Source organism: Hibiscus syriacus, unplaced genomic scaffold (genome assembly GCF_006381635.1).
Source record: "Hibiscus syriacus cultivar Baekdansim isolate YM2019G1 unplaced genomic scaffold, ASM638163v2 tig00110622_pilon, whole genome shotgun sequence".
Taxonomy (NCBI): Eukaryota; Viridiplantae; Streptophyta; class Magnoliopsida; order Malvales; family Malvaceae; genus Hibiscus; species Hibiscus syriacus.
The window spans coordinates 438,457-447,592 of record NW_024062803.1 but is presented as its reverse complement, the minus strand read 5'-3'; positions in this window follow the sequence as shown (position 1 = coordinate 447,592).

The following is a 9,136-nucleotide window of genomic DNA, read 5'->3' as shown; positions in this document are numbered from 1 at the left end:
AACAGGACTTGTAGATGATCAGTAGTTTGAATATAAGACAGCTCTTGAATGATGTATTGGCTTTTTTTTAGGGTGAAAAATAATATATCTTTGTTCGGAATTTACCTAAATATAAATAATAAAGATAAAAAAAATCAAAGCATTCAAAATTGATTTGTAGAGTTTGGAGAATTTATTGATTCAATAATTTGATAGGAAAATTTAGGATTTATCGGTTACTTTCGATGACGACCTATGGCAATCGACACAATGGTTGATCACAATAAACAATAGAGTCGAAATCTGAGTAAAGAATGAATCGAGGGAAATAAAGAAAAATGATTTTGTAGAAATCTAAAACGACGTCATTTTATTATAAATTCAACTTTTTTTAACAAAAAAAATAATGACATTTTGATGTGATCTAATGCTATTAAATTTTGACTCATTACCATTAATACATAAATATAAATTGCATTGAAAATGACGTGAACCATTTTCCCAATAACTCTAATAATAATGGTGGAGATGATTAGAGAAATGGATAACATGTTGGAGAAGAGCTATAGGTCCCTAAACCTAACTTTCCTTATCCAGGTTTGTTTCTCATAAAGCTAGCCACTCATTCGTCGTCCAAAAAGTTTTCAACTACCCTGCAGCAAAGTTAGTATTATTTTAATTAATTATCGGTTGATTTAATGATATAAAATATTATATAATTTCAATATTATTTAAGATTTAAATCTTGAATAATAAATAAAAACAAGTTATGCTAAAAGAGTTATTTCATAATAAATTTGTATAACATCTTATTTAAAATTAATGGATCAATTAATTAAATAATAATTATAGCAAAACAAATTTAGATAACAAAAAATGTTATATTGTCTTTTGTCCTCTTAAAATTATTATTAATTGCAATTACTCTTGTCATTTATTTATAAATAAATAAATGTTAATCAACATATTTTCTTTATCATTATTTTAAAATGTTTTAAGTGTTTATTTTGATTAAGATTAAAAAAATATTTTAAGTACACATTTTAATAAAAAAAAATCTTTAGATATTTATTTTGATAAAAAAAATATTTTAAACATTTTAAAAAACATATTTTAAATACTTATTTATGATATAAATCTATTATGGTGTTCGAAAAATTCTATATGCAACATTCTTAGAATAACCTCATGTATTTATATAGTAAATTTCAAAATCGTTTTAAATGTATGAAATAATATTTTAAAACTTAATATTGGAGTATTTTTAAATTTAAAATAAGGAGTAGACCTTTTAAATTTAATATATTAATAATAAAGATAAAACGTAAATTATATATATACATATGATTATTATTTTCTTTGAATAGTCTGGGGCGATTACAAGGTAGTATTTATTTAGAATTTTCTAAATCAATTGACAAATTAAACACACCTTATGGACGTAGCTCCTCAAACCCAGAACCTCTAGGAAGAACAATTTTTCCTTTTATCACCGAGATCACTTGATGTGTTCATATTCAATGATTATTTGATATACATAAAATAATATTTTCAAATTTAATATAATATTACTTTTAAATTTAACCAAGATAACATCTTTTGGATTATATAGCTAATATATAATTCGTATAATGCCAAAATAGCATCCAATGTTTATTAATATAGTTACTTTAATTCCTTTTTTTGAATTATTATATTCTCTTACATTCCGATTTTCAATCAAAATGACTATTGTTAGATGAAAACCATTAATTCACTAACGAACAACTTATATTATTGACATCACATTTTTATGTACTAAATTATTGACGTATCACATACCACATCATCAACCAAAATAATATGACAAGTGTTACGTCATCATTTTCGATGACATAACATATATAATATCATCATTTTTGTAACATCCTAAAATCAAGACTAGTGACTAAAATGGAAGTTTTGAAAACTTTGTGTTCAATTTTGAAAAATTAAAAAGTTCAGAAATTTAGATGTTGGATTTAATAGTAAAGTTTGAAAGTAATAAGGGTATTATGTTCTTTTCTAAGAGAAGATTTTTATTATTCTCTTTTTAAGGGATATAACATGTGGAAATGGGAAATGAAAAAGGAAAAGTTTGGAGAATGCAAGCTTCTTCTCATTCTCTTCCCGTGTCTCCATAGCTAAGGTGAGAATGCTTTCAGTTGGCTAATTCTTGCAAGTTTTGAGTTGGTTTTATTCTTGGGATGTTGAGTAAGCTTAAGGGAAGCTTAGAATGGCTTAATACTAAAAGAATTTCAAGTTATGAGAGATTAAGTAAAATGAGTTTTTAAGTGAATTATTGAAAAAGAAGGATTAAATGGATTTAGAAGTCACATTTGACTTGTCAAAGGTATAATTAAGAAGATAGAAGTAATAGAAATGAATTACAAACATGTTGGAAATTTTGTAAGATTCTTGGTTTCAAGAATTAAGTTGAGTTATTAAAGATGATGATGGGTTATTTGGATATAAGATTTGAATAAGTGTAGTTAAGCTTAAAGGACTAAAAGGAGGTTATGGTATAAGAATTAAGTACGTTTGGTAAGATTTTCGGGTAAGAAAAGTGAATTCTGGGCTATGAGTATCGGTACTGCTTCATCCAATACCGATACTTCAAGAGTAAAAGAGTGATAATTGGTATAGGGGTATCGATACTGGTTAAACAATATTGATACTATAAGCTTGAATATGACAAAGGTATTCATGGGGTATCGATACCTAGAGGGTAGTATCAATATCAAAAGTACTTATACCATAAGGTCAGTATCGGTATCCATTGTTGAAACAAGGATTTTGAATGCAAAAAGAGTATCGATACCCAGGCTTGGTATCGATACCATAGCCAGGGAAGTATTGATACCCTACAAGGGGTACCAATACTACTCCAAGTAGAAAATGGAATTAAGCCTTTCTTTTGGTCTAAGAAAATAAGGATCGAATTATGATATTTAGAATGCATATATGTATATAGAGTGTATGATTGTGTAGATATCGATCGAGAATAAAGTCCGGGCAAGTTAACAAGTAATAGTCATCGAGAAGAGATAAGGGATCAATATTGACTAGTGAGGCCAGGTAAGTGCATACTAGTGATGTATGATGGTTAATGGAAATAGGACTTGCGATGAGTCTATTTCTTATAGTAGAAGACATAAATTCATGAATGTAAGCATATGTTTGATATGAGTATATGTGTTTATATGTTATTGCATGTGTTACATGATTTGTATGAATATATGCTAGTGTGATAAGCCATATGAACCAATATAATTGATCTATGTGATTATATAAGTTATATGATATGGACATAAGGAATGATATGAACATGTGATATGTGAACATAAGAGATTAAGTGATATGAGCTATGTGACCATATGAGAATATGACATGAGATATGTGATATGTGAATTATATGAAAATGTATTATGTGAAAGTGAACTACGTGACCATATGTGAATATGTGAAATGATATAAATGATAATGCCCATGTTATGTGTCATGAGAGCTAGAGGTATAGTTGGTATACCAAGAGTTGAGGGTTCTACGTGGTCCTTCGGGACATATATGTAATCCTTTGGAACATATATGCGGTACTTTGGTACACTTATTTGATCAATTGGAATATGTATATGGTTCTTAAGGAGTGGTCCTTCGGGACATAGTGGTCCATCGGGACAAATTTCATATGCCATCAATATAATTATACGAGCTGTGGTGACAACATAGGTGCACAACCTCAATGTACTCGTATATCTTTAGTTCTCATATATATACATGGACTAATAAAAAAAGAGATGATATAAATAAACCTTGTATGATACTATGTGCTTTGTTTGTGATATGTGTGGTATGAAGTGTTACCAAAGTTTAAATACAAGATTATATGTTTTAAAGGGATTAATGATAATGACAATGATGTGATTAGGACAGTGTTGATATATGTGCATATATATAGTTGCAATATGAATTATTATATGATGTTAATATTTGAAATGTGAAATGTTCATGCATAGTTAAATATCTAGAGTTTTGATTATACGTGTTATATGTCTCACTAAGTCATATACTTAGCGTGTGAATGTTTCATACGTAGGTTCCGAGAAGATTAAGAAGTAAATATGAGCAAGACATGTCAGCCTCTCATTTCCGAAGATCAGATCAAAAAAGAAATGATTAGTATGTATTTTGTTTTAATGAATATAGTTGGCATGTAATTAAGAGATTTGAATAGTATACGCTCTGGTATGTTTTGTAAACCAATTATTTTAATTAATTTGAAATTCTTCATTCTTTTGTAAAAGTAATTGTTTGAAAAGTCAATGTGACATCTCGGACTCATATCCGGGTCGGGTACGGGTTGTGGGTATTATAACTTTGAGTGATATATCACATGTCACATCATCATTCTAGATGATACGATATATATATATATATATATATATCATATCATCATCTTAAGTGACGTAATATATGTTATCTTATCATTATAAGTTATGTAGTGCATATTACATCATTATCTTAAGTGAATTATTACATATAATATCATCACGTTAAGTGACGTGACATGTATCACATCCCTCAAAGTCAATTTTAAATAACATATCACATGTCACATCATTTTTATAGATGAATTCATAAAATTAATTATATTAAATCATTAAAAAATAATAAATTATTCTCATGTTCATATTCAGAACACAAATACAATAGATCATATTTATCATATGATATATCTTAAAATTTAAATCAAATCATGTTAAATTAATTAAATACAGCGTACATGACATTAGTTAAGAATGTGTACATATAAAAATAGATTGTGGATGTAGGATTATTTATGATCGAGGTTAGACATATTCAAACTTTAGATAAGAAAATAAATGTAAAACTGTCAGCTATTTTATAAGGTACTTGTAAGCGTGTTTATAAACAATAAATAAAAGAAACTGAAAAGGGAATGAGGAAAAATAAAAAATAAAAACTCTACACTTGTCCTTTCGATGATTTTTGTCGGCCGGAGAAAATTATAAACTAATCACATAAATTAATCCTCGAAAAAGAAATCTAAGGTAGTTAAAGGAAAAAAGACAACAAATAAATGAATTGAAAGTGTTTGTCGAATGATAACAAAATAAATGAGAAAACCAAGAGAGATATGTTAATTTCTTTTATACTCACTTTACTACTGTAATTTAAATTTCAGGATTATTAACAATCTTAAGGCTTTAAATCCTTAATTTTAAATGTAATTATATATATATATATATATATATATATTTGAAATTAATTACTTGACTATCTTAACAAAAGAAAACACCTTATATGTTTTATTATATTCACGGTTACATATATTTTGGATGTTCCTTCTATACTATAAGGATAATATATTTTTTTAGTAAAACCGAGTTCATAAATGTCAGAACTAAATGTATTGAGTGGTCTCAATGACGAATAAAAGATACTATTTTTTTAAAAAAGATTTATACTCTAACAATTATGTTTATATATATATATATGGGATAAGATCCAGTTACACAATATAAAACTCTTTTATTTTACACAGATACGTTCGATGAGTGAAAATAGATGAATGAGATTAACAGTAGGAAATGAGAAGATATTCACTAGGAAAAAATAAGGAGTCAATCTCAGCCATCTATTTTCAATCATCCAACGGTCCTAAATCTGTGTAAAACTAAAGAATTTTAAATTGTGTAACTGGATCCTAACCCTATATATATACACACACAATATTAATAGTTAAAAAATTATAAAATTAATTAAGGTGAAACCTTCGAACTGGAAAAGCAACAAAAAAATATAAATATATTATTTTTATTCTAAACTATTAAAAGAAGTTTGAAATTTTACTATTTGACTACACAATTTGAGAACATGACAACATAATATACATAGAAATGGTTTATGTGTTGAGAAAATAACCTCAGTGATCGAAAATTTCTTTTAATATACGATTTTAACCAACTTTTTTATGATTTGCCAAAATGACCAACAAAATCGCAACGCAATCTCCATTATCGCAATTAAGTTTCCAGATTCGCAACGCGATTTTGATCATCGCATTGCGATTTTTGAAATCCGCGTTGTGATTTTAGATAATCGCAATGCGAATATGTAAATCGCAACGCGATAACACGTGATCACAACGCGATTCTGACTATCACAACGCGATTCGGACTATCGCAACGAGATTCTGACTATCGCAACGCGATAATACGTGATCGCAATGCGATTTTGACTAACGCATCACTAAATTTCAAATTCGCAACAGGTTTTAGTTTCGCAACACAAATGGGTATATAACTACTACGCAGCAGCATCAACTCATAACCTAAATCCCTAAATCGCAACACATTCCATCTCCATCTATCACTCTCTCCGACGACATCCGTTCCTATATCCAATGACATCCTTCCCCATTAGGCAACAGGTTTTAGTTTCGCAGCTCGTTTGTTTAGTAAATTAATTTACAATAATGAAATCATCTAATGTTGATCATATTTGGATAGATTTGTGTTTTGGAGGGTCATGGGAGAATGTTCATGGTGTTTTACAATATATGCCTTTACCCATGAATCTTCAACTAAAACTGTCATTAAAAAAGTTAACTTATGAAACTCTAATGTTACGTGTTGCAAATAAATTGAATTTAGAGCCCTTAAGTGGATTTAGGCTATCTTATCAGAGAAAAGGTAAAGTTTATTTGTTAACCGACAATGAAGATGTTGAACGATTCATTGCTTACATTAGTGTTCACAAGATGATGTTACATTGTATGTTGTTGAACCTAGAAGTAGTGAAGTTGGGTCAATAGCGGGTAGTAATCAACTAAGTTTTTCAACCCCAGTTTATGGTGCTCAAAATTTAATGGTTCCACCACAATTTCATCACCAAGCAAATTTTGTTTCACCACATTTCCAATACCAAACACAATCTCAAAACCCACAACCTTTCCCTAATCCAAATCCCAATAAACTTTCAGCACCAAATTCCGGTTTTCGTATTAACCAGTTAAACGATGATGAGCCAACAGAAAAAATTGTGAGTACTAGTCGGTATTCGAAATTTGATCTTGGTCAATACCCGGACTTTGATCTTGGTCAATACTCAGATTTTGATGATGTATCAGAAGAAGAAACAAACCCTACGTGTAATGATTTTGATATTGGTCAATACCCAAATTTTGATGATGAAACAGCCACTGTCGAGGAAGATATTGTTGATGATAATGAGGAGGAAGTTACGACTGTGAATGAACATGCTGAACATCCATTATGTAATTTATATAACCCTGAAGAAGAAAAAGAAGAAGAAGAAATCCCCGAAGAAAATGCCACATGAGTATAACTGGAATATGCCAGAATTACTTCAGATACCGGAAGAAGAGTTGGTAAAAATAACAGTTGATTGTTACACAAAAATTATTCGTATCAAGAAAGATGATTGTTTTGATACAAAGGAAGACTTGAAGATAGATTTGTATACGAAATGTGTGGAAGATGGCTATCAACTAAAAGTTAACAAATCAAGCAAAGATCGTTTCGAAATAAGGTGTATGATTGACAAAAATTGTACGTGGCGTATGATTGCAAAGATGATAAAAGATTGCGAAATGTTTCAAGTTAGGACTTTTATTGATAAACATACATGTTCAAGAACCCAAGTTTTTCCTCACCATAGACAGACAAACAAAAAGGTGTTGGGTGGTTTTCTGGCTGAGTTAATGTTTTTGAATGGCAGGGTATATCGGGGACATGAAATTATGACTGACATGAATGTTCGGTTCAAGATTAGTATCTCATATTCTCAAGCTTGGAGAGCCAAATGTTATGCCTTAGAATTGTTGAGGGGGTCGCCAGAAGCATCGTTTGCCCAACTGTCGGCTTATTGTCACAATTTAAAGCTGAAAAATCCTGGGTCGGTAACTCATATCAAAACAGATAGAGATGGACGCTTTGAGTTGCTGTTTATCGCCATTGGTGATGCGGTTAGTAAATCAATATAATTTTGTTGACTCATTTTTGTTAGTTACATGCATTTCACATTTAAATGATTATATTTCTTGTGTATATGATTTTGTAGATTCATTCGTTTATTACTTGCATGCGCCCAGTTATTATAGTTGACGGAGCACATTTAAAAGGTCGATACCTTGGAGTAAACTTATTAGCAGTAGCCATGGATGCTAACAATGGGATACTACCAATAGCTTACGGGGTTGGCAAATCTGAAACCTCTGATTCATGGACATGGTTTATGGGGCATCTTAGGGATTGCATAGGTCCTATTAGCAATCTGACAATCATATCCGATAGGGCAAACTCAATTGACAACGCTATTAGAAGGTGTTTCCCAGATGCTTTTCATGACTTTGTGGTGTTCATTTATATAGAAATCTAAAATCAAGGTCTGCTGGTATAAAAAATCACAAATTGACATACTAGAAGGCTGTAAAAGCTTATCGGGAAGTGGATTTTAATAAGCATATAAATTGTTTAAGACGTGTTTTGCCTCAGTGTGCTCAAACACTAGAAGATGTCGGGTTTGAAAGATGGTCAAGAGTACACCAACTTGGAGCAAGATATGATTTCATGACGTCTAATAGTGCAGAATCAATCAACGCTCTAAGTCGTCATTCCCGGAAATTACCCATTACTATGTTAATGGAGTTTTTTTGAGCCTCTATTCAATAGTGGTACTACAAGAAAAGAAACCAGGAAGGTATTATTTCTTTAAATTCGTAACTTATCATATAATTTACTAAGTATTATTTATTTAAATTTACAGGAACATTGGAACATCATGTTACACCATGGACTGAAAAAAAGATAACGAAACGTGTTGTGAAGTCAACGTCATGGAGAGTTGAACCATGTTCAAACACTTTGTTTGAAGTACTGGATAATAACTTAAATGGGCTTGTCGATCTAAATGCAAAGACGTGTAGTTGTATGAAATGGCAAACATCTGGTTATCCGTGTGGCCATGTTATAAAAGTTGCTCTTCATCTAAACCAAGATTATCTACCCTATTCCACATCCTTCTGAGTAGGACATACCAGATAACTTACAAACAGTTTTGCCACCAGCCATGGACAGAAGGCTACCTGGCCGAC